Raw genomic sequence first — 14,705 nt, 5'->3', positions numbered from 1 at the left:
TCAGTCTGTCCTCTAGTAACTCATCATGATCTATTTAGGAATTATTAGGAAAGCACTTATTAATGATTCATCAATCATCAAGTCATTCCTGATTGGCTCCCACTCTATTCTCAATTACATTCAGTAGCTATGGAGTAAATGTACTTTCTGCTAACAATCCCACAATGCAATGGGTTTCGTTTTATAGTTACAATACGTAAATGACAGATGTTGAATTCTACACCATCAGAGTTCCCAACATGTCCGTTTATGGCTTATGAAAGGGTGTGTGAGTGTGAGACACATTTCTATGCTACAACTATTACAAAATATTACAGTAAACTACCATGATATCAATCATACTTGCAACACTACGACAGTATTAGAGTTATGGAGAGTAACGCGTGCCTGATCTGTACCAGAAACCTCATCCGTTCTACACATGTGAGTGGATGGTTAGGCATTGACCTCCCATGGTAAGGGGTCAGGATAGTCCATTAGTCAGGGGACGGGACCTGAACGGATCGGGTTTCCAGTACGGATCAGGTAGTGACAGTCCCTTGTGGCTCGTCAAAAATAAAAACTGCTAATGAAGGCAGGATTTTTCAGTCACGCCGCCAGGCCGGTGCTATGATGTACCTGCATGGAAAACAAATATGCAAAGGATTTGATTTCTTCACCTATCAGGCTATTAAACCCAACCCGTTGAAGTGTGCACTTGTGATGCAGATGTTTTCATTGCTGCCGTTATTTATGTATTTATTTATTTTATTTACATGGATGGGATAGACTGCAACAATGAATTGGCCCTTGGGGATTAATGAATTAATCTGAATCTGAATTAGAACACCGTGCTGTGTTCACAGCGCCCTCTGAAAACAATGTCCTTATGTTAATGATGTGTTGTTACCATCAGAATATTTACATGCACAATATTCTATTCTCGCCAGACCTTCCTCCACAGCGCCGCGGAGGAGGGTCTGGCTAGTCCACGCAGCACTCCGAGATGGGAGAAAAACCTGCTCTGGTTTATTGGCATTTCTTTCAACCAATCAGAATCATCGTGGTGCCTCTTTAAAATAGCCTCAGGAAGGAAGTTGTTGTGGTGGAACGTGTGCGTTCAAAGGTTGTTTTAGTCTTGGAACAGAAAACTCATGCATGCAGTCAGTGGGGCTAACGCTAAGCTAGCTGTTACTGTTCAGTAAATACCTTTAATTCTTTCTGTCTATACATGTTACATTAAAGTGTACATGTGTGTATGGAGAATTTGCACAAGCAATACAACTAATGTGTTCTATAATAAGAGGGAAATACTGAAATTCATAAATACATATAAAAAAAAAAAAGTGCTAAATTAGTCTCCCATTCATTGTCTATTGTGCCGCTGCAGACTTAATTATAAGTTTGAGACCAACTTCTCTGGTTTCTGGCTTTGAGAGAGAGAGAGAGAGAGAGAGAGAGAGAGAGAGAGAGAGAGAAAGAGTAGCTCATTTTCACAAACCAAACTGAATTGAACTTTCCATGGAAAGAACATATTGAAATCTTTATTTGTTTTAGTTCATGTTCCCTTTTAAGTAATTAGTAAAGTAACAAAATTACTTTTGAAATAGGCAATATTGACAGAGTAGGGGTGTAAATCACACAGTTTATTACAATACATTATGTCCATTCTTTGGACAATGCTACAATATTTAGTGACATCACAAATACAATGTTGATTCCATCCAGTTCAGGGTCCTGGGACGGTACATGAGCCTATTTAACACAATCAGTTACATTGATATTTATTTACAAAACTACAATATGATTTGACAATGTCATTACTAAGCTCATTCATACATTTAAATTAAAAACAAACTACTATAAATAACTATAAAATGTGGGAACTTCAAAATAAAGGGGCATCTTTAAGATGATGGTATGTGGGCACCCAGGTAGGCCAGTTGGTAGAGTGGGCGCCCATATTTAGAGGTTTACTTCTCGATGAAGTGGGCCGGGGTTCGACTCCGACCTGTGGCCCTTTGCTGCATGTTGCCCCCCCCCCCTCCCCTTTCATGTCTTCAGCTGTCCTGTCAATAAAGGCCTAAAAATGTCAAAAAAAAACAATCTTAACCCTTGTGTTGTCTTCCAGTCAAAACCGATGCTTTTTATCGATGTTTTTTTTTAAACTTTTTCTTAAGTTTTTGTCCCTTTTTTCAACACTTTTGATGCCTTTTTTCAATGTTAGTCACTTTTTTTGATGTTTTTCAACACTACGTATCACTAACTTATTAACTTTAGTTTTACAGTTAATTCACAGCCACTAAACGTCATTTTTAGGAAATTACGCCTATTGTTTGAGTTAGAAAAGCAGAAATTAGGAATTATTGAGACTAAAATTAAGGAATGGATGTTGATGGATAATCACAGACTGGAATATGTCAACTTTTACTCAATACTATTTCAAAAACACTTCAATGTTTTTCCAAATGCTATAAAATTGAATCAGACGCTCCCAAATGAATGAAAGTAGAGATTTGTACTTGCCAAAGAGCGTTGTGTGGAATCAATCATGTTATTTTGGGTAGTTAAAAAGAACATTGATATAGGAAAACAGAAGAAAAAAAAAGATGACGATATGTATCAATATTTTCACTTTTATACAAAGTTACCCCTAGTACATACTGCATTATATATATATAAATAATTATACAAACTTATTAAATAATTTCACATACTATAATTGATCTCATTTTTCAATTAACTTGCCTGACAACTGCTCTCTTGTCATGTGTACTCCTGCAAATTCTACATCTTTGTGAACTGAATAAGAAATCTTGACGATAAGGTGAAATGATTCTACTTGTTTTCCTAAAACAAATGTTAATTTCCTGAAAAACAAAAGCAGATAAGGTCGGCCCCGTCCACCTAAGTCAAGAAAATAACACTCCATAAGAGGTGACATGCTTTGCAAAGAAGCGAAAACGATCTCGCTTAATTGTCACATTCCTTTCCGTTTTATTTTGCTAAATAAGGCTTCGCGATCGGTTTCCAGGATGTCAGAGACTGTGGAGAGAGCAGAAGGTAAGGAAGGAAGGACAAGCGGCAGAGATAAAGAAAGAAAAAAAAGAACCTATCCTCACCTACTTGACAGCAGAGATAAGCCGTGATAGATTCAGCTCTGACCTGATGTTAAAACAGATAAAGCAGCCTCAGGTAGGCTAACACATTCAGCTACACAACGTTTTATGGTGAGTTTGTACTTACTTTATCACTCGCTAACACTGTTTTAATAACAGTGATATTCAACATACAGCATGTAAGATGGCTGTCATAACCCTAATGGCCTGTATCACCTATTAGATCAGTGGCAGTGTGACCTGACAGCCTGGAGATGGATCCCGTTGGTCAAACATTTTGACCCAGAGGGCACCCAGAGAGCCTATCATTAGCAATTAATGGGCGTGCCGGCGTTTGTTTGTTAATAGCTGCTTTAGAAATCCAATGGAACTCATATACAGTGGATGGGGCTGATAACAAACCCTGACCTCCGTTCGCGGGTCACTTTGAATCACACAAAATGGTCGCCCCCCCCCCCCAGCTTGTAAAACTCAGCCGCGTAGCCTTTTTTTTTTTTTTAATTTGCCGACTGCGGCTGAGAGCTGCCGTCAAATACAGTTCCATCATTCCCCGTAGAGCGCGATGAAAACAAGCGATGTTCAACAAGATTGCTGACTGAAAAAAAATAAAAAAAGGTGAATTCCCACCTCCTCTTCTTTACAGAAAGACTTAGCGGGGGGGGGGCTTTTCTCATGGCCAGGGATCTGATTGTTTTCTAAACGGATTATTAACTCTTTTGTTACAGTAGGGGTCACTTTAATGCTTCTTAGGGCCCATTAGCATTGCTTTAAAGAGCACACACACACACACACACACACACACACACACACACACACACATACACACACACACACACACAAATTGCGTTCTAGGACTTGGCGTTTCGTGTCTTTGTTGTTCACAGTGGGAGCGGAATGATACCGTTATAATGCTGTCAAAGACAATACCTCAACTTAAAAGGGGGAGTGTGAGGGAAGGGATGTGTGTGTGTGGCTTTGTGTGTGTGTGTGTGTTGGTTGTGATGAAAAGGTGCCCTTAGGAAGGCCAGTAAGCTTAATGCAATAGTGCTGACTTCAATAGATACCTCAAAGAGAAATGGCATTACACAGTCCTCTCCACGGAAAATCCCCTACAAGTCCTTGACTGAGAGAAGGATCAGCTCGGTCTTCACAGGACTGACGGAGATCACCGAGCCCGAGGAGTTAGGCTCCAATTCACACTTTTCACTGATGACAGTTATTGTGTAACTATGTATTTTATACGTAATAATTGCTTCCTGCTCATTTATTTGAGCTCAAGTTGCAGCTTGAGATACCCTTGGGAAAATCAAAGACACTCGGGTCAAAGCATCGCAGGGTCTCCGAGCACTAAGGTGTTTGCCGTTTGGCCCGTATTGAATGTATGAATGTGATGCTGATGGTGGGGGGGCCCCCAGGGACCCTCGGAACCTGGCTGGGTGCCTCCTCCAGCTTTGAGCTCCTGTTCTGGGGGAAGGATGAAGAGGGTATCCCTTACAGGCCTGACCTGCAGCCACCCCCTTCATCAGAGAGAGGGTTCAGAGGTCAGATCAATTGGCTCCCCATGGCCCCATGTCTGCAACAGGACTTAATCATCTATTAACTGCTGATTAGAAAGAGTATTCTTTCTTTCATTAAAGCTCCTGGTTTGTATAATGTCTTTCTCGTATTGCATGTTTCAAAAACCTCAGAAAATAGTCAGATTTTGCTGCGTTTGTAACTTAATTAAAGTATAACTGCAGACACAACTGCATGATAGAAGCCAGTGTTGGCCTGCCAATACAAATGGGACGCCAGCCAATATTTACATCCATCGCTGATATGATGTCGGTGAACATGTGATTTTTTCAAACACACTCGGAAATGTTGTCCTGTAAAAGTCCTGCCATTAAAGTGGTTTCAAATGAAGCACCAAAGCTCCATTTTAAATTTACACGTCATCATTTCAAGTGTCAACTGTAAAGAATGTCTTCTTTTTTTTTCTTTTTTACAACTGACCAATTGTCTCAAACTAAATCTCCAAACTCCCGTCAACAATGCGACGGTTTTTGATCATATTATTCCACGGGGAGAAAGAGTTGTGTCATACAATCAGTGAGAGTAGCACCAATCTATGTCACTCATTGAAAATATTATTACACTTACACATTATTACGAAACCTAAATTAACTAGCTATTGCACTAGTTTCTTTAATTTCATTGCTTAGCCCAAGGTGCTCCACTGTGTCTTTAAACAACTCCAAAACCCACACCAACATGTCTTCTGTATTTAATGATTTCATGTGTAGAAACAAGACAATGTGGTTTAAAATTTGGAGGTATTTACTGACTTGTGACGGCACACAGCAGCGCTCCAGAAGTCCGAACTGCTTTCATCCATGTGGACTTACGTTAGCGAGCGAAGACCCAACATATAAATGCAACAACCTCCCCGTTTCTGCTGCATTTCTCCTCTTTTTTAGTAGAGGCAAGCCTTATCTCCAGCTTTTGTATCAAGCTAACATGTACCAGACCTCTTTGTCAGGGACACCAAATTCATATCAACCCTCCCTCAAACGTCCACTAAGATGGCCAACTAGCCGATCCCCAAATTGCCAAAGTAACTTTACTAGGGATTAGCAACCATAGAGTAGTTACTGAAAACTTAACCACAGGATATTGTAACACACACTAAGTTATGTGGTACTGCTCAACAATGCTGCACAAGTGCAGTGCTTTCAATGAATGGCAAATCATTTAAATTGTAAGGTGGGAGTATAAATCCTGTGTCAGGCTTAGGTTGGTTTTATTCCTTTATTTGTCTTTTGAGCTGTGAAAAGTCAACCTTTATTAATCAATTCAAGTCTGTTTTAGTTATATAGCCCAAAACTACAATTTTTACTCAAAGGGCAAAATAATGAATGTGTACATCACACGGCACCCTTCATCCTTCACCCTTCAGATAAGAAGAAAAAAAACTATTTGATGGGGAAAAAAAGGAAGAAATCTGGGGAAGATCAACCAGGGAGAAATGTCTCTTCCAGGACAGACAGACTGCAATAGCTGCCGTATGGACAGCGCATACTGAAGTAACAATAGCAAAATGACACTATGGAAAAACAGAATGACAATAGTAGGAGGATAGACTGAAAAAATAACATGTGATGCGACTTCCAGGTGCAAACACTGGTGGGACCTGGACTACAAAACCCCCTCTCTTAGAGATCTACACCCAGAATTAGCTATTGACGTAGATCAGGGGCGTCAAATGCAATGAGAATGAGAATCACATCAAGAGCCAGACATATACAGTATAGTGTATTGACAAGCTTTAATTTAATCAAAAAAGTATTTTTGACTGTATTATTGCCTGTCCCGTATGGCCTTCTCACTTCAGTTTGGTCGACATTAGATTAGATTAGATTAGATTAGATTATACTTTATTCATCCCACAAACAGGGAGCGTTTTCTTCAATAACAGCAAAAAAACAAAAACACACAAACAAGTAAACACAAGAAATACAGGCAAAACAATAGACAATGATTATATGGTAGACTGAAAGAAAGCAAAATGGCGTCAAATAAAGGTATGACATGAAGTCAGGAAAAAAAGTACCTTACCTTACCATCATGTAATTAGCCAGTCGGATGACATTTTTAAAAGCAGGCTGCTACACAGCCAACATATGACAACTCGAGTCTCAGTGTCTGCAAATCTGCCCAATTCTGCTTTAAATGTCCCATAGGTGCAATAGTTTCCCGTCTTTTTGCTTTGGTGTACATTCAGGTGGGCCTTGAGTTTGACACATGTCATTTAGATCCAATAAATCAATTTAAACAGAATAGCATTGTAATTATTACAGTTTGTGGACTGATAATGCTCCACTTTGCCCTGAAACTGAATATCATCAAACTGCTGATCGGCTATGAGCAGCTCTATTTACCTTCAGCTTCCATTCGCCCTAACCCAACATCTATATCATTCATATCTTTGTGAGCAATCTTTGCACACTCCATCAAAAAAACCTAAGGTACAGGAAACTAAACGGATACATGAACTCCAACTAACTGACTGCAGAGATGTGCTGGAGTTTTGTGTTGTTGTTACTTTCAGGATTTGACCACGAGCCATTTGGGTGTGCTTCCTGCTCTTAAGCTCTATCAACTTCCTCCTAAACCCTGCACTCGCTCCAAATATCTCCACCCTGCACCAAGGGTCGGTCTGACGTGGAGGAGTAGCCTTTCGGTGAAGTGTAGCCTGAAAATAAAGTGTTAAATTCTAAAATAACAAGAAAATGATCCATGTTGGTAAATTAAGATGGTACAGCAGCAACATTAATTGGATATAACACACATAACAATGTAATTGAAGAAATATCGGCAACATTTCATATAAATAAACGGTTGTTTGCAAATAATATAATTCAGCTTTACACCCAGTTTATGAATCTTTGCATTCGCTAATCTAAACACCTGGTGTCTGGTAGGGCTTTCCTGGGCGAAATCCTCTGGCACACAGAAAGTGATGGACTTTATTTTGTTTGTTGGAAATCAACAGAAGAAGAAGAAGTGGGTAGTTAGCCTCAGCGGTGATAACCACCACAGCTGAAGAGAGGAAGAAAAGAGCAGGTTACCTGCAGAAACTCACTTTGTCGACTGATAAATCCGAGAGAAAGATGACACAACGCTGGGATTGAAGTGAATCAGAATCAGAATCAGAATCAGAATCAGAATCAGAATCAGCTTTATTCGCCAGGTATGAGGACACATACGAGGAATTTGTCTTTGGAGCATCGTTACTCACACTGTGCTTACACATGCATATCAACCAAAACAGAAATATACACACTAATATATACACAATATATACATACTCTAAACAGAAACAGAAACAATATAGAGGCATGAGTGCAATGAAGAGATCAATACAATTATTTAAACGTGCATAGTGCAAGGGTACTGGGATAAATAGTAATATGTTATTATATTACAAAATGAACAGTATGAACATATGAACACTTCTGAAAATAGGAAATGAGAATGATGAATAAATAAAAAATAATAAGTGAGAGGTGAGAGTGGGAATGATGAATAATACTAAATAAGTGGAATAATACAGGTGCTGTATAGACAGTGTTACAGTGTTATTGACCAGGGCATTGAAGGGCTTTTTGGGAAATGTAGTGCAATAAACAAAGTTTAAATTCAAACTGTGTTTTGAACAATTTCCACAATCGAATTGAGAGGGAAGAACTGTAAAACAAAAAACGACATCAATACCAATGTTACAGTGGAATAATGTAAATGAAGCACAGGACCATACCGTGACTCAGTGCATGTGTGGATGTACACAGTGGAGCTCCACAAAAGCCAGACTGTCACATATCTGTGCAAAGACTGAATAACAGAGAGTCTGTCTTGCTGCTGTCTGTCAAGCCTTTGAGAAGCAACAGTGGAGGTGGGGAGCATGCATTCCTCACAGCGGCTCCATGCAGCTCGGCCAATTAGCAGCTGAGTGGTTTGTTTTAGTCCAAGTGATGATGAGATGTTGTGCTGGGAGGCAGCCCAGTTCATTAAGCACACTGTTGTCTGTGGTTTACCCAGCTTGCGCGGCTTTAACAGCCTCCCGGCACTTGTTTACCAGCCACAAATATGACAGACTGCATGTCTATTTGACCGTCTGTTTGTGTGAGTGTGCATGTGTGGAGGTGATGGAGGAGGTTTATCTGCATGTGTGTGTGTGTGTGTGTGTGTGTGTGTGTGTGTGTGAGAGAGAGAGAGCTACGTCTGTGATTTAAGGTTCTGTAGAGGAGGTGGACACAGTGACACCTGTACAATATATGCAATTCAATGTAAAAACTCTACAAACTCTCACATTAACATAAAGTCGCATCAACAGAAAAAAAGATGGTTTTACACTTCACAAATATAGCTGTAGTGTTACGGTGGTTATATTGGTTATATATTGGTATTTGATTAGACTGTGAGTCATTTTGATGTGTGTGCCTAAGTGAAGAGTGACACTGATGCAGCTTGACTGACGCTGGATCTCAGAATGGGATCATTTTCATGCCAAATGAATAAATAATAGGTGTTTTCCCCAGTATGCTATTCTTGTTATGACGGAGATGCCTTTGAAACAGAACGTAGCCTCCCTACAGCCAAAAAAGAACATTAATATTGAAAAATTCTGCAAAACCTTGGGTTATGTCCAATGCTGATGTTGTAAAATGTCCTCCCCTCTATAATATCTATGCATCTACAGTATGTAACTGTGGTGTGGTTAGGGCTAGAAAAGATCATGGTTATTGAAAACACACTGTGGTTAAAGAAGCAGTTTGACATCTTGGAAAATTCACTCATGCCCTTTCTTCCCAAGAGTAAGATGGAAAGCTTGATATTGAATTTTGTGGTCACTGTGTTATTGCATTTGAACCAGCAAACACTAATAAATATACTGCTCCCGCGCAAGAAATTCCCCCTCCCCCCCCATATTTATTCAGTCCCTCCAGGATTTGCGATCGCGCCAATTCACGCAAATTCAACCAATCACCGTGACTTTGGTGCAAATCGCAATCTTCACCATTAACTGCAAGTTTTTCGCAAACTTGACCGGAGTTTCCTGTGACTTCAACCAATCCCAATCCCAGCTGTTCCCCCCGCAAATGACTCACACACACACACACGCGGTGGATGCAGGAAAAAAAACAAAGATGAGACCTACAGGATGACCTAAATTGAGGACAGCTCCGCTCCTTATTGTAAGTGCAATGATAAGTTAAAGTCCATTAAGTCCTTTATCAAACCCTATAAATGTGTCCCAGGCCAGGATGGGAAATTAACTTATAATGTAAAGATCAACAAGCCACTGACAGACGTTCATATTTGATTCATGCATTATATAAAAATTTTTTGTCTTGAATCCACCAGCCATTATCATATTATACCACAACATTTGCAGCCTCCTGAGCCTTTTTGGTAAGGTTCCAAGGAAAACTCAGCCTAGAGTAGTTTTATTCTTCCTTTTTATTTTTAAAGAATATGCAAAAAAAAGGCATTTTGGTCCGCAACAATCTAAAACAAACCACGCAAAATCCTAGAGGGACGGATTATTACACTTCAGGTTTTGGACAAATTGAACAAACAATATAAAGTGTGTTTATTTATAGTGTTTGGAGGTGCTGATGGGCTGATCTTTTTTTTTTTACCTACCTTCATGCCCGACAGAGAAGGTTAAGATTCTTTCCATAAAAACTCTAGAGGGTTTATAATTTGAAACAGAAACAGAAAGTGTTAAGTTAAATGTATTTGTTTTCATGTCTGAGACATATACCATATACACACATTGAAATTGCACTGAAAAGGGCCGTCGTGATGCCAATTTGACGGTCAAAAGATCATTTCACTGTCTATTTTTGCTGTAAATCATATCATATGCTTGATCTCTAGATGTTCCACAGCCGAAAAATAGTTTTTCTGATGTAAGAGAAACAAATTGATGATTCATTGGATGGGTAGAGTAAGAACTAAGACAAACAACTGTGAAAATGTCCAATGTCATGGGGAAAAAAATGTTTTTGGGAACTTCTTTGAAAATCCAAATATCCATAGTGGCTTTAAGAAAAACTTGTCTCGGTAAGATTTGTCTTTGTAACGCCCTCCCACTTACGTGGAAATAAATGCAGAGTACTTTAATGGACTGGATTTTTGATCCATAGCATGCCAAAGTTACAATCACTAACTAAATTATTCTGACTGATCAATTCGCTCCTGATTAAATTCTCTGAGTCTTCATCAGTTTGTAACCTACCAATACAGTATCATCTGCAAACGTGATGAGCTATACTAACTTAACAAACTAAGCATTTAAGCATTCATTTATTTAAATTCATGTTTTTTAATTGTTTCTGTGCTGTATTCTTTGAAGCTGTGAACTTTGCACATAACTTTGTATAACAGTGTATTGTGGTATGACATAAAGAAATCTTGAATCTGAACTGCAAACACAATTTCTGTGCAAAGAATGCAAAAATTGTACTGTGCAGATTTAAGGATTTCATAAACTTGGCCAATTTTAGCATACAAGTTGGATTTTTTGTTCATATATTGCCCGCCAGTCCACATTAACACTCAACATTCATCCAACATGTGCAGCCTTTCAGCCCGGCTCACCCCCCACCAGTGCAATAATGACTCCTAATCAATGTGACTAATGTCTCTTTTCACCGCTTGGAAAAATATTAGTCCAATAGAAGCAGTTAAAGTGCAATTATACCTTCCCTTGCCCCTTTTGTTTTCACATTCAACACGGTGTGTCAACCATGCCGAATAAGCTACAATATATAACCAGAGGATGTTGACCTAATGAGACCCAAGCCCACTCTACTCTTACTGATAAAACAGAGCCAGAATCACCCACTTTACACCCTGCAAGACTCTCACTCTTTCTCTGACAGAGACAAAGAGCGTTTATGAGCGACTGAGAGGAAGATAAGAGACTCAGCAGTGTGTCCTTTTGCTCTTTTTTTTCCACTCAACCAAAAATTTTGGAAGGGCGGTTTATTCAAGATGTCACAGCTGCGTGCGTTTTAGTTGGAGCGTTCAGGAGGGTCATGGCTTTGTGACCGTGTATGTGTGTGTTTGTGTGTGTGTGTGTGTGTCAGAGCAATTCTTAGGGCAGTAATGCAGTGGGCGATGACAGACCACTTCATTCACGCAAGACAAGGGCAATTACTTCAACCATGACAGATTGCCTCAGCAGAACTGAGTTTAGGAGAAAACCTCTCTCTCTCTCTCTTTTTTTTCCTGTCTCTCTCTTTAAAACTCCCTCACCCCACTCCTCCTACCCCCCCACACACACCCGTTCAATAAGGAATCTTATGCTTTCCCCAGCTAATGACTTCCTCCTTTACATCACCATTGTGTGTGCGTGTGTATGTGTGTGTGTGTGTGTGTGTGTGTGTGTGTGTGTGTGTGTGTGTGTGTGCAGGGGGTGACAGTACCATCTGTCTGGCTGCTGTAGCCCTTGCCCCTGCCCAGCTGGTGGGCACTGAGTAATGGGAGAGGACTTCCTCATCTCGCCCCCCTGAGAAACACACACATTAGTATGCAACACCTACTGTCAGTGCGAGCGAGGGAATAAGCGACAGAGAGAGAGAGAGAGAGAGAGAGAGAGAGAGAGAGAGAGAGAGAGGTTTTTTACTGTTTGAGCATTGAAACCTGAGCAACTCAGGATGTCAAGTGATGAGCACTGAATGCTCAGAGTCTAGAAAAATTGGCACATACAGCAACAGTTTCTGGGTTTGTTTGTTACAGCACAGTGTGTGTGTGTGTGTGTGTGTGTGTGTGTGTGTTACAAAGAAAGAATTTGGGAAACGTTTGATTTATATTACATTTCATTTACATTTCTTTACATGTGAAAACCACATGCCGTTATTATGTTAACGTTTTCATGTGTACAGCTGGAATGTTTTTTTTTTTTGCTGATTACGTTTTCGATGAATAAATTATTAGTCATGAAGGTAATGTCGAAAATGAGAAAAATGGGACAAAAAGGCCCATCATAATTTCCGAGAACCCAAACTGACATTTTCAAATTACTCATTTTGTCTGACCAGCTGTCAAAAAAAACAAAATACTAATTTTACAAAACTATTAAAACAGAAAAATACAGAAAATCATTGCATATGGGAAGCTGACTTCAGCAATAAGTAAGTATATTATTACATTGTCAAAATTATTGTCAGTTAATGGAACATTTTCACAAATTTGACTTATTACAAACTATAAACGGCCCTGGAAGTAGGTGGTTAGGAAGTATGGAGGGTCACGACCCGGGCCCGTGTGAGGCCGGTGTGACTACTATTAAACTGTAACAATATGTTTTATGAAAAACCTAAAAGTTAAACTTAACTAAAGGTAACATTTTTAACAAACATATCTGCCAAATCAAACAAAAAAAAAATTCTTCCTGAACATATGTGCATCACTGGCAACACATTTTAACTACGGACCTTGTAGGACCTATCTTTTGAAAAACGGTAGTGAACGGTGAATTATTTTTTGATCCAAATGTGATGTTCGTCAATTTAGAAGATAATTCTTCAACCGAAGAAAGCCTCAGTTAGCCGTAGGTTTGTGATGGCAGTTCAGTGAACTATATCGCTCAGTGATTGGTTGTTCCGGGCCTTTCTGTGTGCAGTTTGCATGTTCTTCACGTGTTTACGTGGGTTTCCTCCGGGTGCTCCAGTTTCCTCCCACCACAAAGACATGCATGCTAGGTAACTACAACTACAGTTGAAAATTAGCCAAAGAAAGCCTCAGTTAGCCTTGGGTTTGTCACAGTACCACTTAGTTTTGTGTGAAACCACTCATGTGTGTAACGTTACACCCCCGGTACGATATCTGTGTGTATTGTACCGGGGGATGTAACGTTACTCAAATGAGCAGACCATATTGCTTGTTCTTTTGTTTATGTCTGCTGAAAACACTTCACTGGATAAAACACATCAGTTAAGACAATGTGTTGTGGAACAGAGCTAAGCTAGCTAGCTAGCTAGCCAGATGAGCATGAAGCTAGGTTACGTAAATTGTGTGAGACAAGAGATGTGGTTCCCGTTTGATTATTTGATTACTTATTTTTTTAGGACAATGCACATCAATCAACATTTCTGTTCAGGCACCAGTGTTGGCCAGTCGGCTAATTTTCAGCTGTAGTCGTAGCTACCCAGCATGCATGTCTTTGTGGTGGGAGGAAACTGGAGCACCCCGAGGAAACCCACGTAAACACGGGAAGAACATACAAACTCCACATAGAAAGGCCCGGAACAACCAATCACTGGGAGATGTAGTTCACTGAGCGGTTTCACACAAAACTAAGTGGTATTATGACAAACCTACGGCTAACTGAGACTTCCTTCGGTTGAAAAATTATCTTTTAAGTTGACGAACATCATATTTGTAATTCATGGCTCAATTCAAACGCGATGGAAGCATAATTGGCCTTTCCCCGTTCACTCGTGTTGACATTTTTTACTAATTAAGGTCCCATGAGGTCCATTGGAAGGGGCGTGACTTTGGCTCTCTGAAGAGACTCGACTAAGCTACGTTATGGGAAATGTGGGATCTAATATTTTTTGAGCTTGAAACTAAATTAGGAACAAAAAGTCAGGATATCTATATAGCTTTAGGAACATGTGACACAAAATAATTTGCATTCCCTTTTAATGTTCTGTCAATCAACTAATCAAGTAATTGATAAATGCTGTCTACAAAAAAGCAATGAGGGTCAAATAGATTACATTTCCCTTCAACTTTTAAGTGTTTATCACCAAACATATTAGTTTTAGTTCAATTTCAGTTTACTGCATGTTAATATTGAAATGAGCATACTTTAAAGGGAAAGTGATAAAGTGATGGAGTGGGAATCTCCTAGTCTAAATTTGGGATTTTGTGGTGATTTGAAGAAGAACAAGACACTAGAAATAAAAAAAAAAACCTGTTTAGTTGGAAGTTTGGCGTTTGACAGAAGCCATTCTGAATTAGACTCATCCAACATGGCTGATTAATGATGTTTCTTTATCTCCACGCTGGCTTTAGGCCCCGGGTTGGAGACGCAGCGTGTTGGCCCAC

Source organism: Etheostoma spectabile, chromosome 14 (genome assembly GCF_008692095.1).
Source record: "Etheostoma spectabile isolate EspeVRDwgs_2016 chromosome 14, UIUC_Espe_1.0, whole genome shotgun sequence".
Classification (NCBI taxonomy): Eukaryota; Metazoa; Chordata; class Actinopteri; order Perciformes; family Percidae; genus Etheostoma; species Etheostoma spectabile.
The sequence above is the reverse complement of the archived record's forward strand: the minus strand, read 5'-3'. Positions refer to the sequence as shown.